Source organism: Heliangelus exortis, chromosome 2 (genome assembly GCF_036169615.1).
Source record: "Heliangelus exortis chromosome 2, bHelExo1.hap1, whole genome shotgun sequence".
NCBI classification, from domain to species: Eukaryota; Metazoa; Chordata; class Aves; order Apodiformes; family Trochilidae; genus Heliangelus; species Heliangelus exortis.
The window spans coordinates 54,811,233-54,836,066 of record NC_092423.1 but is presented as its reverse complement, the minus strand read 5'-3'; positions in this window follow the sequence as shown (position 1 = coordinate 54,836,066).

The following is a 24,834-nucleotide window of genomic DNA, read 5'->3' as shown; positions in this document are numbered from 1 at the left end:
AAAGGACAATGATTTTTTTGCAAGCCAGTTCAAACCATGTCCAGCCAGGCTGCAGAAGGTAACCATATCAGACACAGCAATTGCCACATGACATTGAAAGACTGCGTTATCTAAATTCAGCAATCTCTGCTACTGAAAATAGATGCACAACTTTTTGCTCTCAAGTTTCTGTTTGGCCCCATCTGGCATTGCTTGGTCTTTGTGCAGGGCACAGAAAAGGGACATGTTTCATATTCACAGTTTTTTTCCTAGAGCTTAACAATCTGTTGCATGATCTGAAAATGAGGAAAAGCTGAGTAACACAAAAGTACTGCTGAAAATAGTGCAATAGTACCGACACCTAATATTTTTAAATTGTTTGGTAAACCATACATGCAGACCTATGATATAGATCACCATGAACACTGAGGTCAACACCAATGTTTAGTTGTGGACTATTACAGATTTTCTTCCACTTCTTTATAAATTCTTCTCCAAGGCATTACACCCTACCTAAACTTTTTTTTCTCCTGTCCTATTCCTTCCATCATACTCTTTTCTTTGCCTTTTTTATCAAAAAAGAACCACTTAGTATGGGAATGAATACTTTCCTAGCATTTATTCTCAGGCTAGCTTAAAGGTAAGCAAGTTCTTACAGATGGCAGAGTCATAGGAGGGTTTATTTTTTTCTTTCTTTCTCTTTTTTTTAATGGTGAACGAAAGGAATGCGTATTTATTGCCATTGCAGTTTTCACTTCTCTTGACTTGTTTAATTGTTTTTGAAAATTCATCCTACTGTTCATGGATATACCGTTTGTAGTGATTAGTATCTTTTGATGCAGCATTTTGAAATGTACTGATTGTTTATATTAGATTTCTTGTTCAGTTATAAGAATAAAACAAAATCATGTTTACCTTACAGAATTCGAGATGCTACTAAATGACCTTGGGTTTTCAATGTTCTATAGATAGTTTTTACATAGTTTAAGCCTTTTTCAACTTGAATCTGAATTTTCATTTTGCTTTTCAGAAAATTTATCATGTAATTTTTAAAATCACTTTTCTGTTAATAACAGCCATTTCAGCTGGTCTCAGTATTATATTAAAACATGTCAGCTGGCTATGTGTCTTTTAAGAAAGCTTTGCTGTCTTTTAAAGAGGTATAGAACAGTTTTTAAAGAAGTATAAACAATCAAGTTGAACACTCACAATGCAAAATGTAGTAGCACATCTTCAAACACCAATTTTATGTCTAGCAGAAATGCTTTTTGGGACAACTGAATTGGGATGCTTTTGGTATCTTAAATATACTTTTTAATGACTTAAGCATAGCAACTTACTTTCATAGTTACAAGAGCAGAGTTCTCTGGGAAACTGCAACTACTGTAATTATCTTTCATCCATCTGCATAAGATCTTTCCATTTGCATCAAGATTTTGACACAGATCACTTAAAACCAATTGCAGAAATAGTCTATTGGAGAGATGTTACACAATCATATGCTCATTCCCAAAATTTCCATTAGTCTTCTATTTTTTAGATTGGTTCAAGTTCAAATATGTGTTCTTTTGAATCTACAGTCCAGTGGAACTTGTATGTGAACTAGAAGGCCGATTAAGAGGAAAAACTTATCCATTGTATTCTTTTCAGTGATTGCAGTTAGAATTACTAATTCTATGTGTTTTGTTTGGGGTTTTTTTGTTTTCTGTTTATTTGTTTGTTTGCTTTTCAGAAGAAAACTACAGGAGACAAATTAAGATGTGATAGAAATTGTTGAAGCTACACCCCAGAACTGTGGTCACACCTATATAAATAGTATGCAAGAAAAACAAAACAATGTTTCACTTATAAGAAATTACAAATTTCAACCTGTAGTACTACAATTTATCTATAAACAATTAAAAAATATATATCTTTATTTTTGACTACTCATAACACGATAATGTCTAGAACATCAAACCATGAACACAATTTCGTTGCATGTGTTACCAAGAAAATTAACTGCAGCAAAAGACAGCCTATGCAACAAACAACTATTTTAACAAAAATGCTGAGATTGCTGGTGGTTTGACCTACAACATCACAAGTACTCTACTCTAGGCAAACAGAAAGCAATTATTTGCCCCAGACACATTTTAAATACAATTTTTCAGAATCTGATTTTTCAGAGTCAGAAACTGTAGAAAACCCTAGAGCATCATCTGTAACCCATTAGTGAATAGTTTATGACAACCAAAGGCAGCTTTTGAAAATAAGGAAGACAACAAATGCTTACAAAACCAATGCACGTCCTAGTCTCCTGAAAATGAAGTGCATTATGGCAGACATAAAAGAACATGTTGTAGTGAGACAAGCTGTAATGAGCTGTGTGTTAGTATGAAAGTTATGAAAGATTTCTCTTCTTTAATAAAACATTTTTCATTATCATTAGTCCTTGAGATACATGCCAACCTTCTCTGGTGAATGTAAATGATGGAAAGCCTCTAGGATACAAGGAATCACAGCTATTCTCTTCTTGTTTTGAATTGTTGCATTACACCATTTTGTCAGAGGAGAAGTCATTTGAGTAACACTGATATCCAAGGCAGAGCTACATCTTCCCATGATATCACAAGTTGCAATACAATTTTGACTGAAAAAGATAATAATGCAAAACGAGATTTCTTTTCATAAAAACTACCCTAACATCTTCACACAGATCTGATTATTTATAAATAAATAAATAAATAAATAAATAATGTAATTAAAGACTGTGATTTAAGGGTTGGTACAACCAAAATTACTCTGTGAATCTTGCAAATGAAGAGGTAGTTCAGAAAAAAAGAGCCCTCAGGAGCAAACATTTTAATTCATATTCAACTAAAACTAGCCATAGAAAAGAAGAAATATGACAGAGGATTTCTGAGTTATCAGTGCTTCTGTCAGTACTCTTCTGTTACTTTTTTAAAAGCAGCTCATAAGGGTAAAACTACACTCTTTGAAATTATGCTGTGTCCAAAGATGGACCTAGCACCCAAGCATCCAGCTCCACTTGCAGACTTGTAACTGGGGTAGGAAGATGGCTTTGTGCCAAATAAACATTGCCCTTTCACAACACATGAAGTTATGTTCAAACTACCTAACTCAGGATTTTTCTTACATGTGTTAGAAGGATGTTGCAGGTGACAAACACACTGTGTTTCTATAAGCTTCAATTTGTCAGAAGAAATAAAAAAAACAAATAAAAAGTACAACTTTGACAGAAAAATTAGTAATATTACAGAAGTAAGTATCTGAAAAAAGTTTTCTTCCTTTTAACACAATCTTTTCAAAGGAAAAAATATATCTAATGAGTGATTTTTTGAAAAAAATTTTGAAAATTAATTATGTGTAAGTTACCTTTAGGCCACACAATTGTAAAGGGTGAATATACTTGGGCTTTTATTTTGAGATCAGGACAAGGATAAGCTACCAAGTTAATAAAAATTTCACTGTAATTAAAAAAATGTTCTAATCTTGAAGCTACTGTGTACTTCATGAAAACAGAATTTAGGAAATTATATTAAATTAATTAGAAACTGTTCTGAGTCAAAACCAAATCTGACTGCTACATATGGTAAGAAACATAAGCCATTAATTTTCATAATGGATGCTCTATTAAGTTCTCCTAGAGAACTGGAATCTGTTGTGCTTTATCTACCCTAGGAATATTTTCTTACAATCTCTACAATAGCCTCGCTAATTTATATCTCTTCATGGTAACATTAGTTACTTTTTTTAAATAAAGCTTCAGAATTTGCATATTTTGTGTCTTCAAATGCCTATTGAAAGCATATGTATACTTCCCTAACCTAACCATCTCCAGGAAGATAATCAGGTATCACTTAACTCTTTTTTTTCTATATTTCTTTCTGGTTTTTTCCCTCTTAGTTAGCTTTCCAGCCTTACTACATGCTTCCTCATAAAAAAAATGAAACAAAAGCAAAGACAGAATAGAAAAAATAGTCACTTGCCACTTTTTTCCTTTTTACTTATATACTAAGTCTTCAGTTATTCCCTTGTCAAAATGACTTTTATCTAGCCCCAAAGCACTGAAGCTTTGAGTGTTACTATGGAAAGTCAAGGATATTTTTCTGTTTCTGTCATTTTCTATAATTTAAAACACTGGCTTATATTTTCATTACCATGCTGAAAGCAGGATGTTTAAACAGTTCCAAGATCTTACTGAAATCAGCATTCCCAGAAGGATGAAAATTACTATACTACCCTAAAGCAGGAATCCCTGAGCTGCCTCAGCTTGATGTACCAGCTCCTAAGTACCAGATTGGATTGGCCCTCTTACACTTTTTTCACATGCTTCTCTTTTGGCTACTTTCAAGGGAAGTGTCCTGGGATACAGGGGTGTTTGGTCTCAGTCTATTTGGAGGTTCTTGCATTATATAGATGTTGCACAGCAGCTCCTCACTTTAATGTAATGGCCTGGGCTTCCAAAAGGCTAATAAGTCCTAACTCCTAACTTCATGAAAATCTTACTGTTATTCTGTTATATCCAGGGAATACCCCTCTTTTAATGAAATTCTGGAGTATTTTGTACAGTGGATTCCCACTGATTGTAGTCCTGACTTCAGTAATATATCTGCCTACAGCACCACAGATCAGCCCATAACAAAACAGTGAGAGTGTGATCACAAATCATCAGTCAAGAGTTGAGATGAAAGGGGCAGTCTGTTTTACACATACACTGTTAGGCTACTAAGAATTACATTCTAATCATAATGACAAGGTTTTCTCTGGAACAATTAAACTCATTAACTTTTCACTCTCAAACAGTTGCAGAGGTTCTGATCTCATGACATCTGCCAACATTTTTTAAAAAGGGGGGCAAAAGCCACAGCGGTAGCTATAGGAAATACAGAAGCAGAAAATCTAGGCTGGGGACTGTGTAGAGTAATAGACACTGAAACCAGAAGAAGAAAATATTTGATGTGCTGGCCTGACATAGTGAAAATTAAACAAAAGAAAAGATAGATGTGTATTCCAAAGAGGAAACTCCTTGATAACAAGTGATCTAGGTGTGTTGATACACCCTTACCATCTTTTGATTGTGCTATTCTACAAAGATTGTCTGACTACCACAACGTTTATTGTCATTCTGCCAAAAGGAGAAACACTTCAATACATGCAGACACATACATACACACACTGTATTTATGTGCCTGCAATTTTATATTACTTCTGTTATCTTTTTAGAAAAAGGCATTCTGTTATTTTACCTCAAAATCCTCAAATAGAAGTTTACTGACTAATAATCTTTCTTCTCTAACCTACCCACATTTGATAGTTTATCATTACAGGAAGTTTCAGAATGCCTTTAGTCGTGTAATATAACTTTACTTGCCAGGGTTTAGGCAAAACGTATTCTTCCTTGAAATGGATCCAGATGAATACCACTTGCCAGTTTTTCAACTACTGCTGAAATAAAAACAGCACATTTGACAGTATATATATATATACTAGACTGAATCCCTAAGAGAACCTATTATAAATATATGCAACTCCAACTAATAGAGAAACCAGGCAGGGAGAGAAATCTGGAACTTTCATCAGCTGACTATATCTATACTGAAATCATAGTTCATTAACAGATGTCTAGAAAGAGACCTAATTGAATGTGGTGGGAGTACACTAGAAAAGCATTAATGGTTAGAATGAAGCAGGTCTCTCATTGATGATCACTGGGTCTCAGCTGTAAAGAAAACAGCTGAGGGACTGCACCTACCCCATTTTTCTCAAATAAGAGAAGGAAGCCACATTGCAGCCATTAAGAGGAAACGTCCTCCCATGAGACTGAATCAAGAGAAACAGTACAGCAAGAGGTATTCTATGGTCACTCCTGAATGAGTATGGAGAAGAAATGAAAAAGTGGGATAAGAAACCTACTGCTACTCTACAGGCATGAGTACATGAGCTAACAGATAAAGCAAATTAAAAAGGAGGTCCTTCTAAAAGGATGGCTGCTCAAGTCTCCAGTGTGGAGTTACCCAATCTGAATATGTCGGTGACTCAAAATCCCTGTACATCAGGTGTGAGTAATGGGGATGCAAACCCCAGTAAATGCATGTACTGACAATGTTGTATGTGCTCAAGCTTAAAGGTGCCCTGCCTCCAGCTAGGTAGAGGAGAGGGACAACTGAATTTATTGGACTGTGTGGATTCTATCGCCTGGCACATTAGAGCCACAAAAGTATAAAGCCTTGGTAAACACTGGTGCAGAGTGAACCCTAATGCCATTGAATCAGAAAGGGACAGAATCCGTCACTATTTCTGGAGTGACAGTGGGATTTAAGCAACTGAGTATTGTGAAGGCTGATGTGAGCCTCACTGGAACAAAGTGGCATAAACACCCTATAGTGATTGGTCCAGATGCTCTGTGCATCCTTGGCATAGACTGCCTCAAGGGAGGTGACTTCAAGGACCAGAAAGGGTACTGGTGGTCCTTTGGTATTGCAGCTATAAGGACAGAGAATACTGGCTGCATACTTTGTTTGGCCTTTCAGATAAATCTTCTGTGATGGGGTTGATGGAACCTGAAAACCAGCAGGTGCCAACTGCTACTTCAAGAGTGCATCAACAAGAATACTGCACCAACAGAGATGCTGTGATCCCCATTCACAAGCTGATCCGGCAACTAGAGAGCCAAGGAGTGATCGGCAGGACTCACTCACCCTTCAACAGTCCTGTATGGCCAGCGTGAAAGCCTAATGGAGAGTGGAGGCTGACAGTGGACTATCGTGCCCTGAATGAGGTTACTCCACCACTAAGTGCTGCTGTGCCAGACATACTAGAACTTCAGTATGAGCTGGAGTCAAAGGCAGCCAAGTGGTTTGCTACTATTGACATTGCTAATGCATTTTTTGCTATTCCTATAGCACCAGAATGAAGGCCACAGTTTGCTTTCACCTGGAGAGGTGTCCAGTACACCTGGAATCAACTGCCCCAAGGGTGGAAACACAGCCCTACCATCTGCCATGGACTGATCCATGATACCCTGGAAAAGGGTGGAGCTCCAGAATATCTACAGTACATCGATGACATCATTGTGTGGAGTGACACAGCTAAAGAAGTCTTTGAGAAAGGCAAAAAGATAATAAAAATTCTTCTAAAAGCTGTTTTTGCTGTAAAAAGAAGCAAGGTCAAGGGACCTGTGCAAGAGATACAGTTTCTGGGGATTAAGTAGCAAGATAGACATCACCACATCCCAATGGACGTGATTAACAAAATAACAGCTATGGGCCCACCAACTACAGAAAAGGAAACTCAGTCCTTAGGAACTGTTGGTTTCTGAAGGAGGTGAAAGGTGAAAGCCATCCAGTTGGCTTTGGACATTGCTGAACAAGAAAAGTGGCCGAGACTTTATCTCTATACTGACTCATGGATGGCAGCAAATGCCTTATAAGGGTGGTTAAAGAACTGGAAGCAAAACAACTGGCAGTGTAAAGGTAAACCTATCTGGGCTCCTGAACTGTGGAAAGACATTGCTGCTCAGTTAGAGAAACTTGATGTAAAAGTGCATCATGTAGATGCCCACGTACCTTCATGCTGAGCTACTGAGGAACATCGAATCAACCAATGAGCAGATGGGACTTCTCAGGTGTTCCAAATAGATTTGGACTGGTACCATAAAGGTGAACTGTTTTTAGCTAGATGGGCCCATGACACTTCAGGTCATCAAGGCAGGCATGGAACATATCAATGGGTTCGTGATTGAGGGGTGTATTAATCCTTGGACGCTATTACACAGGTTATCCACAATTGTGACATACGCACTGCAATTAAGCAAGCTAAAAGGTTGAAACCTTATCAAGGCAGATGGTCAAAACATATCCTGTGCCTCATGCCACAGCCTGGAACACCATCCTGGGCCTAGAGAAACAAGTCTTGTGGAGACATGTTACACCAGAAAGAATTGAGTCAGATAATGGAACTCATTTCAAAAACAGTCTTATAAGTAACTGGGCCAAAGAACATGGTATTGAATGGATATACCATATCCCCCATCATGCGCCAGACTCAGGGAAAACTGAAAGGTACAATGGACTGTTAAAAACTACCTTAAAGGCAATGGGTGGTGAAACCTTTAAAAACTGGGACAAACACTTGGCAAAAGCCACCTGGTTAGTTAACACCAGGGGTTCCATCAATCAAGTTGGTCCTGCTCTACACACAGTAGATGGGGACAAAGTACCTATGGTACCTGTGGTACCTGTGCTACCCCTTCTTGACCTTCTTTCTCTTCTCCCCCTTCTTTGCCTGTCCCTGTTTGCTTCAGCATCTTTGGAGGATTCTATCCATTTGTCTGCCTATGGCTGTGATCCATACCAGTTTCTGCCTCCAGCTCCCGACTGCTGCGGACCCCTGGAGACCAGCCTGGACTTTCCCAGGGCTGCCCTGAAGCCTTGGTGGTTACTGTGGGGGAGGGGGGAGGAACATGGTATAATTTTCCTGTATATTTGTATATATTTAGTAATTTTTCCTCTTTATCATTACTGTTTCATTAAAGCTGTGTAGCTTAGTTTCCAACCCATAAGTCTCTCTCCCTCGTTCTCCCTCCTTTCTTTACCAGGGAGGGAAAGGGGATTAATAGAGAGCATCTATTATTTGCTTTAATTGCTGGGCCAGTGTTAAACCATGACACACATGAAAACAAATGACTAGTAACAAAAGAAACTACCAAATTTAGTCACACAGTGGTTTGACGGGCTTCCCAGAAATGGAGTTCAAAGGCAATGAACTGAAATAATGAGTGAGAGCAGCTGTGTGTGTGTACCTTTCCATGTGTGTGAGGGAGTGCAGATATACTGAGAATCAGAGAGAAGATGGTAAGCCAGCAGGAAGTGAGAAATGTAACAGCCTGTGAAATCTCCTACATCGTTCTGACCTGTACTGGTGGAAATGATCAAGACAGGACTGCACCAAAACCCCCACAATATACATAACAAGGTCCACTCTGACAAGGGGCTGCAAATATCATTTAATGCAAGGCTGTCAAATATACTGCATTCCACACTAGACTCATATTGGTGTGTACCACTTTACCAATAAACTTTGTACAACTGTGTCATGTTGTGACAGCTTCCTCTTCTATGTCTCTTCAGGCTATTGGTTACCCTCCTCTGTTATGGATGAGCTCATGGCACCTGAAGAGCTCCCTCTATGGCATGAGTATGGGTCACTTCACTGTAGCTGGGATACTGTGGAGGACTCAAAAGTTCAGAGATTCCAGCCTGCAGCGCATATCCAAGACATCAGGTTAGCATTATGCAGCCCTGTCTTATCACATCTTCTGATGTGCTAGACACATACTACCATCACATGTCCTCATCTGTCTGGGAATAAGACACTGATGTAAACATTTTGAAAATACAAAATATGTCTCTCGAATCAGTATTTTTTCTGCTCTTTTTAAAATATACCAAACATCCTCAATTAACAGATTTTTTTCCCCAAACTTAACTAGCTTCTGTTTTATATCATGCTTGACAAGCTCCTAAAGATAAGATTGCTTATCCAGTCGCCTCCTGGTGCACGGTCCAGACAAACATAATAAACTGAGCAGGGTAACAAAGACTGAAAGATAATAACTAAAAGAGAAGTTCTTGAGATGGCAAAATCTGTGTTATTTTTAGCAAGTCTGTGTGCCAGTGATTTATGAAAAGACAGAACTCCTTCTGCTGTATAAAACTCCAAGAGAAAAAGGAGAAGTGCGCAGCTCTTCTTCCCCCCCCTTTCTCTCTCGCTACTTCGGCTTCAGCTACGGGACAGCAACAGCGGAGAAAAGGAAAAGCAGAGAACAACAAACAAGCAGGAACAGCGGCTCCTACACCCCCCGACTCCAGCCAGAGACCAGGACCGCGGACCTGACGGTGATAAAATCTCAATTGCTCCCTCGTTTTCTTTTCTTTCTTAAACGACTCTGCTCTCCAAAGTAACGAATCGTGTTTACCCTTTATTAACAGTGATATTTTGTTTCCCCTTTCCTAAAATAAATCCTTGTAACTTGCTTTAATTTCAAAACGTGTTAGTGTGCAATTTCCATGCGTTTCTCTGGGTAGTGGCTGCATTTTCCTCATAATTACAATATTAAAATAATAACTCGGATCATGACATACACTTCAGAAGTCTAGTATCTAAATGGGTCAGAAAGGCAGTAACTGAATAAAAAATAATGTAAATGTAATTCAGTTGAAACTGCTACTAGAACATTTTAAGTTTAGCAGTTCCTCTGTTTCTACAATGCATCAGTTCTGGCTCTGTGTCTGTGATGGACCAGAAAAAAAGCTTCAGAAAAAAAGGCTTGTGGTTGGGGTTTTTAAAATTATTATTGTAAACGTTTAAAAAATTAAAACAATCTATAGCAACTGTTCCTTGTGCCTGTCTGCAAATATGTTAGCTACAAAACCAGACAGGTATGCAATATTAGTAACCCAAAGTTAAAAGTCTCCAAGAATCAAGCAAACTAAGAGAAAAAATTTTAAACAAACATAATGCCCTTTTACTTGTGTAGCCTGTCTGCCAGGCACTGATTTAAGAGTAATCTGTATTCAGATCTAGGTTTAGGTTCAGTTGCTATGGCTCCCCGCTTTAAGCTTTCCTTCCACAGTCACTTCTCTCTCCCATAACCTTTATGACAGATTTACTGTTAAAGACATTAAATTTTGGTTTTCTTGAAGCTGAAGAATAAGCAGTACTTTGCAGAGGGCAAGAGAGAACACACACGACAAGAGCACGTGACAAACGTGGGTAAGAACTATACAGATCACTGCTCTAAGGGTACATACAAGTCAGACTTGTCCAGACCTCCCATAAGCTGCAAAATTGTCACGGTTTAGCAGTGTGGGTGGACCACAAACCGAAGGACAGAATTACTCTCTACTCCCCCCCAAACCTCCCCACAAGGGAAGATAAAAGGAGAATAAAGACTGGAGACATGAGGTTAGAAACCGAAAACAACTGGAGACAGATTTACTAGCACAGGGGAAAGGCAATAACATAAGGGATACATAACAAAAATAAAAATATATACAAATACACGAGACCAAGATTCTGGCAGGAACATCTGCCTGAGGGCCCCTTGCATCAGGACCGACACAGGATGGGGGGGTCCATGGCTCCTCCCAGCACCCGGTGGATGTGGATTCAGGAGAGCATGTGGTGAGCTGGTAGTAAAGGAGCATGCAGAGGAAAAGCAGTCCACGCATGAGCTCGGGGAAAGAAAGAGGACCTGCTGGTCTGCCAGACCTTTGTAGAGTATGGGCAGGAAATGAGAGTGAACAGACCCCTCCCTCTGTGTTCCACCCCTCAGAGTCTGAAAGCACTCCTTCAGTTCCTCATGTTCTACCCATGACAAAGATGCATCTTCTCCCCTAAGCTAAACCACACTTCATTTTAAATGTACCAACACTTTACTCCTCTGGCCTGAGGAACATTTGCTTCCTGCCCACTATCTGCCCCTTGATAATTTTGTCATTGGCTTTATAAAGCTGAAAATTTGACTAGATATGGATTTCTTATGAGAGTTCTCAAAATACTTGGATCGAAGAGAAGTGGTGAGATAAACTAGTTTTTAAATAAATAATGGCAAAACTGTTTGCCTGTTGGTACCATTTTGGAATATACTTACTGAATTTATTAGTTACAAAAGGTACGCAGAAAATTCATCCTTTCCATAGAATGTCAAAACTTACCCAACAAAATCAGCAGAAAATGATACTTTCATTTCTGTTGTGGAATTCTGTTTGTTTATATAAAACCCATAAAAGAAATGGTAACAGATACTACACCTGACTCTCCATCCCATTGCCTCTTTTTTAAAAGCATCAAAATAAAAGGGGAAAATAACTTCAAAATAGCAAGATACCACAAAAGCAACACTGTAACAGTAAAGTGATGTTGCAGTCTGTACTTTACTGTGATTTAGGATATGCACTACAGATCTTTTCAAAGATTTACAGTAGAATAGTATTGGGTTTTTTGCCATCCTACTGATTCTGTTCCACTAAATAGTATGTTTAATCTCTTCTCCCCTGGAAAATTTAACCTACAATTTACCCTTTTCACTCTTGTTTTTTCCTAAGCCAGCATTAATATATAGAGGGACATATGTGTACATCTACAAGAACTGCACTGTATTGGTGAGAGTAAGGATGTTGCATTTTTCACCTTTCTATAGCTAAGAGTATAAATAAAATGGGAAAGAAATTAAAGTGACTATGAGCGTGCACAGATGCCTACCTATATACCTTAATAAAATTTTATGCACAAGTTCATTCAAGACACCTGATCATCACCTAGTGAGCACTTCACACATTTTGCTGTCTACAAAAGATCTCTCACAACACTGAATCTTATCTACACCATATACTGTAATGTCATTCTCTCATAACAATAATTTATTTTATGAAGCTATAGTTTTTCTCTATTAAATAGATTTAAAAGCAAATCTTAGATGTAAAGGACAAAGTGTCCCCCTCAGATCATCCCAATATTGAACTATGAGTCTTTGCTACACTACAGTTTGATTGATTTGTTAGGAAATAACTCCACTCATTTAATTCAGCTTATGGTTATAAAGTACTCCCTACATGCATATAGCTGCATTACAATATAAAACAAGCCACTGTTGTCATCTGCATCAGCTGGCATAAGTTTTGTCAGCTAGAAGGTCGAACCACATTCCTCATCCTGAGCCCATTTCTCTATTTCAGAACTAAGACATCTTAGTAGAGTCCTCATAGAATTGCATTCTTTTTATTATAATTATAATTTTTTTATAATTTTAAGATAGTGCCTACTGTTACTTTAGAGTAAGGGATATTTATACTGTACAAATCTTAATACAAACCACGACACAGTGTGATTTCATGCATTTAAGGTACTACATTGGCATATGTATGACATATATTAAAAATAGAAGATTTGACTAAATGGATAATGAACGCTCAAATATTTAACAATGGCACATGGCTAGTAAGCACTGCAAAGTTGGCCAGAATTATATACAATATGTACAGAAATTAAATCTTAATCATTACTTGTATAGAGATACTACTGCATCTTTGACTCTTAACAAAACCTCATGTACTTGCAAGAATAAGCATTCTGGGATTTTGCATTGCTGAGTATATGGTGTTTGACATCTTAATGCCTGGTGTTGTTTCATTACTCTGAAAGCAGTGTATCTTTTGATTTCTTCATCTTTGATATTAATAATAGATAACTTGGATCACTAAGAATTTACAGATTGGGGTTTTTTTGCCTGTGTGTAATTATTCTAAGCCAATAGTCCTTTTTTGACACAGATGTTTAGATCAGCAGCATCTGGATTAATATACCTGTGGACAAAACTATGTTAGAGCCTTTCTTTGCACCTCAAGTCATAGCAGTCTTTTCAGCTCTGTCACCCATTTTATGATTTCAGTGTTCATGAAGCTGAAGGGATGCTCAGCCTCCTCAGTATGCAGCACTACCATTTCTAGTGTAAGATGTAACTTTCTTCAGAGAGAAGAAGGCATAAGACAAATATTGCACATGCTATGTTTATGCTGTGCTAGAGTAACACTATCAGCATAAAGGACATATAGTCACTTGAAAAGTAACAAGATTTTCAGCATCATTTGCTACTTTCAAATGCAAAGCAGACAATGAAGCAATGCTTTATTAAAAAAAAAACAACAAAACAAAACAAACAAGCAAACACAACCAACCAACCAAAAAAAAATATTATTTAAAGTTTTAGAGCATCAAAGCATGCTGACACTGTATGTACCTAATTATGATGGCTGATATTACTATGTGCAGAGTGTTGTAAATGCAGGAAGGTTAGAAAAAATATGGTAGATTTGGATTGAAAGTGTATTAATCAATTTTCTTTTTGGAAATTAAAACAGACTAAATCAAATTAAGGCTACTTAGAATAAACAGTCCACTTAGTAGAACAGTTCAATTTCAATAATCTACTTTGAAGGGTACTTAAAATTCCTTTCAGAATCCACTTCTTTCCATTGGCATCAATGCCCTTTTAATAGCCATTTGTGGCTTACTGATCACCTTCAGATTCTCTTTAATTATAGATATGACAGTGTGAAAGTCCTAAGTGGTCCTCATTGAGTTCTAAAATTAACATTGAGAACTAAAATGTCCAAACAATAATGTAACTTTGCTTAAAACACGTGGGCTTCTGAGAGAAGGGAGATTTTTTTTTTTCTTCCAGTTGCTTTCTAGAAGAACATCATTCTAGACTAAAACAATGCATAAATGGACACACTTAAGGACTTCAATTAAAACTTACATTACTTTTGCACTGATGATTTGTCTGCTGGACTAGAATCCAGCTCAGATGGCCAGATTATTATTCTATTAGCACAGCCAGGAGTTATTAGAGTAATGAATCTTTTATGCCTGTAAGTGTGATCCTGAACACAGAAGGAATTAAACTTTGTATTATTTTCATCAATTTATGTACAGAATTATGATTTCAAGGTTGAATTTCAAGCTCTACTCATTTAAAAGCCCACAACATTTTTCAGCTCTTTGGTTAATTACATAATAATGAAAATTAACTTAGCCAACAACTGAGACCTAACAACTAATGCTTGAAATGAAATCTAAAAGTTGATGGACCTAAGCAAGCCACCTAGGACAGGTGAATATTTCAATATTGTCCAGCATTCTTAGTTTTGGAAGTTTAATTAAATTACTCCATCTACACAATCCATGTAGGAAGGAACCCAGTGCTGCAATTTCCAAGTTAACATTACAAAGCTGGACAAGTTTATGATGATGATTTATTCTGACCCTTACCACACATACCTCAAAAGAAGCAATAACTGAGGTTGAATGATTTCTCAAAACCTCCTTGAAGCTTAAGTCTCTACATTTCCTCTCCTACCTCTTCATCTCAGACGAATCTCAGACAAGGAGCATTTACCAGTCTATTTCTAGGAACAGACTCCAGAAAAAACTATTCTTCTGTCAGTTAGCAACCCCTGATGGATTATTTTGCTTTCTAGATAATATTTCCTTCCTTAAACTATAATCATTAATCTTCAAACAAGTCAACTATAAAAAAGGAAGAATATGAATAATGGAAATCCTCACTTCAAGGTAGATAACACCTTTTTGAACTGCTGAAGCATATCAAAGTCAGATAATCCGGAGTTTACTCAGTTGTGCATTTTAGAATAAGGGCTGTAAAAAAAACAAACAAACAAACAAACAAAAAAGTTTGGTGAGGGGTTTTTTGGTTTTGTGGGTGGTGGTTAAGTATTACAATTTTTTATTTACAGAAATCAGTAATTATTCAAACAGCATATTGTTTTCAATTATAATTTTAATATTATTTGGTTATTTATTACAATAAATTTAGTAAAGATACCATGAGATTTTTTCACAGAAATCATTATGCCAAAAGTCTTTCTAGAGAGCAGATTTAGTCCATGATTTTTTTCAAAGGAAAATAAAGCTTCCAATCTTGCAAAAATCTCTGGTTCTGTTGTTAAGTATCTTCACAATTGCTTCCTTGACAATTACACTTAAGAGAAAGTATTAATTACAAAATAGCATTTTACAGTGCAGTTTGATATATGTCAATACTACGTTTTCTTTGTAGTGTTTTCAAGCTGGCTGTTTTTAACAAAAAGAACAACATTGTACAGAACAGCAGTGGTTTAAGCTGTTACTGTCCCTCAACTCAGCCACAGAAGAAACTTTACACACCTGACTTTCAAATTAATTGGACTAGAAGCACTTAAATGATTCAGTTTTGGATAGAACAACTTCCTGAAAAGGGGGGGTAGCTGAAGAGGCTGGTCTTCACTCCTTAAAGAGAGATACATGGTAACTTTTTTTCCCAATTTTTTTCACCCAAATGAACCTATTGCCTTATTTTTTAAAGAATAGCTCGAAGACAAGCTTTTCTTATCTCTTAGAAGAGGTATTTTTTTGTTCCACTGACAGACACAAAGTAGGACACAAGGAAACAGCCATTCACAATCATTTTATGTAGAACATGATTTGTCATGAGTCTAGAGTGAAATAGTATCTATAGAATTGAAAATATACATCAATAATTGTTGCATGAGTGAGATTTTTCCTAGATTTTGTAGGAGAGGGGAGATAAAGTTTTGCAAAGCAGCAATTTTTTTCTCACTTTTTTTCAGTATTTGAAGGTTGCAGTTTCAGTAGATCTCCATTGAAAAGAAAGCCTGACAGTACTGAAGACTGAGCCCTTTAAAAAATATGTGACCAAATCTGCCTAGCATAGTTTAACTTTGTTACATCTCCTTTTTCTTTCCCCATCTGAATTTTCAGAATATTTTTTCATAATAAATACCTGATCTTACTTTTTTTTTGATCTTATTTTTTCATAATAAATACCTGAGTCTACTGACCAGCATTTTTTTTTCTCCTCCTGTTTTTCTACAAGTCCCAGAGCAGCATGGCATTACTTTTGACCTAGAACAAGAGTAAGAGAAGTTCCTCAAAAATATGGATTAGCAATCAGAATACTGTGCCTCTTGCTGTCCTATAAAATTTTATTAAGCGTGGTGAATGACATACTCGAATGGCCACAGTGGGATGAATACCTTATGTTTCAGCTAATCTCAAACTCCTTCATCTGGGGGTAGTGTCCATGCTGTTTTCATCTTGTGGAACATTTCCAAACTGAAACCTTTAAAGGAAGGTGGTGGATCATACCACAGAACAAATACTGAAACTGGTGCTGTCTGGTAAGCCTGAAAAGGGAGCAAAACTCTCCGGAGAGGGAAAAAGGAGTAACCATCACTTATGAAATATATAAAATAAAATAAAATAAAATAAAATAAAATAAAATAAAATAAAATAAAATAAAATAAAATAAAATAAAATAAAATAAAATATTGGACAAATATGTATTTAAAACTAAAATATGCTCATAGACAATGAATCAGTGAATATTGCTTTCTTCTTTAATAAATTGATTAGATGTATACTTTTAAGACACCAGCAAAAACCCTGTTTTACCAATGCAATAATATTTGTCTGCCTTCGAAGAGGCTGAGGTCCTGAAAACCTACTTGTTCAACTTAATGCAATTTGGGATCTATATGTTTATTTAAAATTTCCTTTGTTAGACTGTTTGTGGGGGGTTGACCTTGGCTAGCTGCCTAACACCCCCACTTGGTCATTCCTTTACTCCCCCCTACTCAACAGAGCAAGAGAGAAAACAAGATGAAAAAGCTCACAAGTTGAAATAAAGACATGGAGACCACGTCTCCAGAGACTGGTTGCCTCAGGGGAAAAACAGATAATCTTTGGGAAAATTAATGCAATTTATTGCCAATTAAAATAGATTTTGAGAGTTATAAACAAAGACAAAATTATAATGTACCTTATTCCCTTCCTCCCAGGCTCACCTTGATCTCTTCATTCCCTGCTCCTCTGGCTTTTTTTTTTTTCTTTTTTTTCTTCTTTTTTTTTTTTTTTTTTTTTTTTTTTTAAAAAAAAAAGACCTCAAATAGAGTATGCCCACTAGATCATGGTCTAAATTGCCTCATCCACACTGTTTTTCAATTCTTCCAGGGATGGTGACTCCACCACTTCCCTGGGCAGACTGTTCCAGGCCCTAATCTCTCAGTAATTAAATTCTTCCTCCTATCTACCCTAAACCTTGCCCTGGTGCAGTTTCAGGCTCTACTTGACCTCGTGTAAATAAGCACTTCAGCTCATCCAGATCTGCTAAGGATGTGACGAGAGGGCAGGGGAACCTTTGCTCCTTGTGGCGCCTCCACTTCAAGGCAGCTCACCTCAAACCCGGCAGGGTGTGGCTCCACCAGTCTCTTCCACATTCCCAGATCTCAATCTCTCCCCCTCCTCTTCCAGTTCTGCCACTAGACAAAGCAGATAGTTCAGCTGGTTGCAGCCACACAGGTCTTGTCACCAGTAGGAGCGACAGGCTCCGACACTGTGCAGTCCAGCACCTGCACTGCTCTGTGCCCCTCTGGGTCTCCACGTTCTCTTTTGCCACGTTTTTCGCCCAAGCGAACACCATAGCTCAGTTTCTCCTGGGAAGGAGATGACTTTCACTTGGCCTCGCCTACTGCCCCTCCCCCTCTTCGCCTCCGTGCTACAGGCGGGGGTGGTAGCCTCCGCTTCACTGCCCTTCCGTTCCCGTTCCCCTGCTGCCTGCCTGCCACAGGGAAACTTCTGGAAGAGGAAAAGAAAAAAGGGGAACTCGCGGAAGCCGGGATCTTCCGCTCTACTGTGGATCAGCTCTGCCTCCAAGCAGCTCCAATCAGCGACCTGAACCCCTCCGAAGAGAGCAGGAGGATGGGGAAGGGGGGCTGCAGTCAGCCCACACCAGCTCCTCCCTGCCACCGTTGCCCTCTCATTGTCTTTTGTCTAAGTGAGGGCTCTCCCCAGGCCGCAGCTCCTCCGGAGATATCCACCGGTTCCCCGGGGCTCTCAGGGGAACCTGGGCAGGGCGGGGCGGCTGCAGCGCCTCCTCCCGCTCTTTTTTCGGGGCTCGCAAGGATGTTTCTCACACTTTCCCCTTCACCCCTCATCACCAGGTTGCTTAAGCCCTTTCTCAAGTTTGCTTTCCTCGAGTTGCCTGCCCGTGGCTGCGGGGCTGGGTTGAGCCCTGCGGTGGGGAACCAGCCTGAGGCATCGCTGGCCTCACTTCTGCTTCGAGGCACCTACAACGGGAGTGGTATTATTTGCAAAAATGGGGTTGGGTGTAAATGCATATGTACACAAATACCTATATTAGTTGAAAGTACATTTTAGGTTCAAATTTTCAGGAAGTACAATCGATTCAGGAATATATAATCGACTGGTTCCTGGGAAATTTGTACTTTTGAACATCCTAAATGTAGATAGCGTTCATCAGATTTTACATAGGCTTTGTTCGAGAAGCCTCACATGCAAAAGCTACTTTTGCCATGGAAGTTGGTAGGCATCCATGCTTTCTCACCAAAGAGGTTTACCTTAGTGGAAAAAGAGATTTTTAAGGAAATTGGTTTGGAGGATATTTTGGAGGATTACTTGACAGCAGCATTAGAGGATGGTCAGCCATTTTCTGTGTCAATGGGAGCCTGTTTAGAATCTTGTACTCAGCCTCCAGCACTGGGGGACACACAGCCTTATGTTTCTGTACACTTTCTCAACCACCTCAGAAATTTTTGTTCCTCCATTAAAGTTACATTTATTTAAATCTGGCATACTGGAAAAGTTCCACAGCAGTTGGAACTTTGCATATCTTTTTCTCTGGTAATTGCTTAACTTGCAGCAAAAATTGGTTACCAACAGGAGTAACTTGTTACTCATGGATGCTCAATACCAGCATGAATAAGAAACACAGAAGCTGTGCAAAACATTTCATGATAACATCAGCAAACCTAGTGTACCTCTGAAACTGTAGAACAGTTATTTATAGAAACACTGAAATACATAGGAAGCAGAAAAAGATACAGTAAGCATGCTAAAATAGCTAGTTCGTTTTATCTCAAGAAAGCATTTGTAACATCTTAAACATGGCTTTACATTGCCAGTGGAAGAACAAAACCTGTCTGTTTAACTCTTAACATTGACCTAAGCATTGGAAGTCAGAGAAATCTTTGTCTTAATGTTTGAATCTTGCCTGTATAGTCTGAAGGCACAGGGAAGGTAAGGCTGCTTACACACTATTTTCAGTTATTTTTCAGCACAACAGATATAATGATGTAAGAATGAATTAACTTACACTCTCTACTGCCCATACTGTTAATAGAAGATAATTCAAGTTGCACTTGAAAAATAGGACAGACCAGATTTATTGTTCCCCATGGAACCTTGATTCTGTTGCCCTGTGTATCCTTTCTGTCCATTGAATCAATCAGAAATCCCATGGACAAAATAGGAAATAAGCATACAACCAAGGACTTATAATTAAGATGCATTTCCTGATAACAAGGTGATTGGCATATATTTGTGTGAATCACCAGTAAAAGCAACACTGTGCACTCAGCATACATATCCTAAACTTCGCTTTAAGGAAAAAAAAACCACTGAACACTTTTGTATATTTGAAATACTTTGTACAGGTATAAACAATGAAACATGCATTTCTATTGCATGTGCAATTTAATAGTTATTGCAACTTCTTACATGCATCCCTTTTCTGTACAGAACAGACTCCTGTGTGAAGGCTTCTGGTATGCTTGTGACCACCATTTACTGGGGCTAGTTGAAGTGTCTCTCAGCCTCACTTTTACATAGCAGATTCTCCTCAGAATTAGGTTTCTGTACAGTGTAGGATATCCATATCACCCCTCCTCCCACACAAGGGACTTTTTTTGCTATTTATTGCTTTCTAACTTTGCTGGCCAGCAGACTCCACCTCTCTTGCCATCCCATGCCAATCTCTTTCACAGTTACTGGTTCCTAGTTGGGTCACTAAACTTCCAATCTCCCATCCCAAATGTATTACAAGGATGAAAACCTGAAGTCAGTTTAGCTCTGCATGTTTGTGCTTTTATGGCTCATAACCTAAGCCATCAGGGAAGATGTAGCCCAGTGCTTTTAGGACAATAAATATTTCTGTGACAATTATCATTTACCTTCTTTTCACAGCACATAGCACAGTCATCTAATGAGTTAGGGTCGGACACATGTGAAGGCCTCACCTAACTGAATGGTACTTTTGGGGAGGCTTCACACCATGACCTGTGGCTAATTCCATTAGAAAAAAAGGTGGATTTGCTCATTCCCAGTTTTACAAATAATTAAAACCTGTGAACGCATTTTGAAAAAGAAAAAAGGTGTAGTCATGGTATTCAGAGTGGTAAAATACGCCTGAAATAAACTTTTATTAATATAGGTACGCTTGGATCTTTGGACTTCTAGCCAGGGTGAGATTTAATCAAACCAACCATAGAAGAGTACTTTCTGTTGCTGTCAGGACTGATTCTTTAAACTGCTCACAAAAGGACAGGCTTTTTTTCAAATTACAGTAGTAAGTAGTTTCCACTGCTTGTTAGATTTTTAGCAAGCAAGCAAGAACTTACACTGAAAAAAGAATTTTTAAAACTGCCTATGACTTTAAATAAAATAGCTTTATATAGTTACAAAGATGATTTTGAAGATGACTGCTGATCTTCTGAAGCCTGCTGGATTTTACAAACTTAGTCATCAAGGTTTTCTTACTTTGAATTATAAGCATTATAATTGTGTATTCTGGACCCAGAAAAGCAAATCTATCTGGAACTAAGTAATTAATCTGAAAGATATGGCTGATTTTTCTAAACATCTATTAAAACATATTATGAGTACTTGTTTATGTGCTCTTTTATAAGCTTGCAGCATTGATTCTATTTATTTTTTTGCATCTAATTACTTCGCATAATGAGATGTTTATACTAGTAGCAATCTCCTCTCTTAAAGTAGAATTACACATAAAGTATCTATATGAATCTAATCAAAACTGAAGAGGGTAATACATACTGAAAGTAAAACTTTTTACAGGAAAAAAAAAGCTTCATAAAGCAATAAAACTCATCAGCTTTGAAGGAATAATGATCACATCTTTTGTGAGTTGGAAGGGGTTTTTTTAAATATTTATGTAAAATAGTTATGAAATCCTGACTTATGGGAGTTTTGCTATTCATCCCAACAGCATCAGAGATTTGTCCTGTACTCTTCAGCGGATGGTATGTTGTGCTCTTTTTTCTAGAGACAACTCTGGAGTCTTGTGTCTTCAGATTGCATAAAGATTGCATGTGGTAGGCTTTTCTCTGTTGCTCAGTTTTGTTTTGGGAAATATATCCTAAAATTTATCCTATATATATATCCTAAAATATATCCTATATATAGTACTGAAGTGGAGATAACAGTAAGGAAAGATAGTCAACTGTATTTTTCTTAATATCAAAAAGGAAAGTGAGGGAAGGTTTAGAAAATTTAAATTTATCCTATCCAGTTCTCATGCCCTTCGTTTCACTAATTTTCTCAAGCACTTTGTGGTTTGCAAATAATTTTCCTTATGATCATGTTCTATGGCAAAAGGCAGAAGGTCTGGACATTTCCTCTTTTGCTTTGTTCCAGAATTTGTCTACAAATCCACACTACATTCACACACTGCTTTCTTCATTCCTTTCTCTGACTGAAATATGTGTAATCTAAAATGTGAAAAAATGTTTCCCTTTGTAGCCAATGAAATTAATTGAAGTTAATGAACTTTCATAATGACCCTTTCATAACCTTTGAAATTAATTCCAGTTGCATATGGTAAAGTTGCTCGAAATAAACTCTTTGAAGTTAAGTGCAATTTAGTATTTTGGTGAATACAACAATCATTTATCATCTGTTATAACATCTTTCTACTATGAAAATACATGAAGTGATTTTCAGATGGCTCTTGGCCAGTTCAGCAGGTGGCTGATGTGAATTGACATTACAAAACAACTAATGGGAAGATCATGTACAAAAATCATGACTGATCCTAGCAAAAGTCAATTAAGTAGCTCAGAATACAGTCCATCACAGACAGGAGTAGAGGAAGCAGAAGTAAAGGATTTATTCAGGCATGGAGAGACTCCTTCTGTTGGCATACTTCTGTTCCCTCTGACACTGCCCCAATATAACACCTGGGACAGAAAGTATTCTAGGTGTTTTTTGTTGTAGATTTTGTTCAAAACACCACAAAAGCAGCCTGCATTATTGCTTATGTTAGTCTGTTTCTATAATGCAACATACAGATATTTTAAAAAACAGTGTTATGCAAAAGTGCTTTACAAAAGGTTGGTTCTTGTTAACTGACTGAGCAATAACTTGTTCTGTAGGATTATCAGTAATTGCTTTCTGAATTTATTTTGCAGTGCAGGCCTTACCAAGCTATACTGGTAGCACCTACTTTATTTTTAAAAAGAAGAAAAAAAGGTATTTAAGATATCTAAACACAATAATTTTAGTTCTAAAATACATCATTTGGCATATCCACCTTTTTTTTCATTTTTCCGCATTGATTTGTCAGGCAAGGGAAAATGATGATTGGTGATTTAACTGTATTATAAGACAGTTTATTTGAAGACACATAGAACACTTATTTTTTAAGTAGAAATTTAAATACTTATACTTATTAGAATAATACTAAATTTTATCATTTAAGCTTGTATTTCTTTTATGTCTATGAATTTGCTTGAACTGCTTGTTGATTGTTAATCTGTTTCTCACAGAAAGTGAAAAGAGTTTGCAGTTAAAATTGAATCATGTAATCATAGACTTGTTTAGGTTGGAAGAGACCTTTAAGATCATTAAGTCCAAAAGTTAATCCAGCACACTTCCAAGTCCACCACTAAATCACATTTCTAAACACTAGATCTATATGTGGTGTGTTTACTGTGTGTGCTTGCAGCCCAACAGTGTGCACTTGCACCCAGAGGGCCAATAGCATCCTGGGCTGCATCAAAAGAAGTGTGGCCAGCATACTGAGAGAGGTGATTATGCCACTTCCCTCTGCTCTGGTAAGACCTCACCTGGAGTACTTGTATCTAGCTCAGGAAGATGTGGACCTGATGGAATGAGTCCAAAGGAGGGCCACAAAAATGATCAGGGGGCTAGGAACCCTCTCCTACAAAGACAGGCTGAGGGATCTGGGGTTGTTCAGCCTGGAGAAGAGAAGGCTTCAGGGAGACCTATTGTTGACCTTCCAGTACCTGAAGGGAGCTTACAAGAAGGCTGGAGAGGGACTGTTTGCAAGGGCCTGTAGTGGTAGGATGAGGGGTAATGGGTTTAAATAAGAGTAGATTTAGATTGTGTGCTAGGAAAAAAGTTCTTTAACTTGAGGGTAGTGGAACAATGGAACAGGTTGCTGAAGGAGGTAGTTGGGGCTCCATACCTAGATAAATCCATATGATACACATTGTTGTGTCTGAGCAATCAGATCTAGGTGAGGATGTCCCTGCTTACTGCAGGGGGGATTGGACAAGATGAGCTTTAGAGGTCTCTTCCAGCCCAAAGCATTCTATAATACTATGGTAGCTGGGCCAACACATACATTGGTTTCAATTGTTAAAAGTATGAAGAACTTTTCTTTTTGCCTGCAAAACAGAAGCATTCTGCAATTTATGATAATACATCTAAGGAGTCTGGGATCCCAAAGTGGTATCTGCAATTGTTCCTACTTCTAATTCCAACTCATGTTGCAACTCTCCCATCTTTTTTCTACCCTTAACAAAACATTTTCTTTTGTCAAAATAAGATTTATTATATTGTTTAGTTTTTCCACTCTTAGTACTTGGTTAACTCCCTACTTTATAGTTCTAATATAACCACAGCTGGATTGGACACTTTTTATAGAGGGAAGAAACAAATAAAGGTGAATTGAGAGAAAGTGGAAATTAAGTTTCATTACCACCGCCACTGAAGATGCACTTGTTTCCCTGTCCAGATCACTGATAAAGTTATTAAGCAGAACTGGCCCCAACACTGAGTCCTGCTAGGGAACACTGTTGTGACTGGCAGCCTACTGGCTTTAGCTCCATTTGCCACAGCTCTTTGGGACAGCCAGTTTTTTACCCAGCAAAGACCAGTAACATGACTAGTATAAACCTGCTAACATTACTAATAACAAATGGTAGTACCAGTGGAATTATTTGGAAAAAAAAAAAAAAAAAGAAAAATTCTAGTAGAAAACTAGTTGTTTCTTTTAAATAATTCTAATGAAACTTCACAGAAACTTAATGCAGAAAAGTTAGTGTCTCTTACATTCTAGCTGTGATATAACATTGGAAAGAATATGTCAGGAACTGTGACTAATACTTTGCTACAAGTACATGATGAGCCAAAGTTTATTTTAAAATA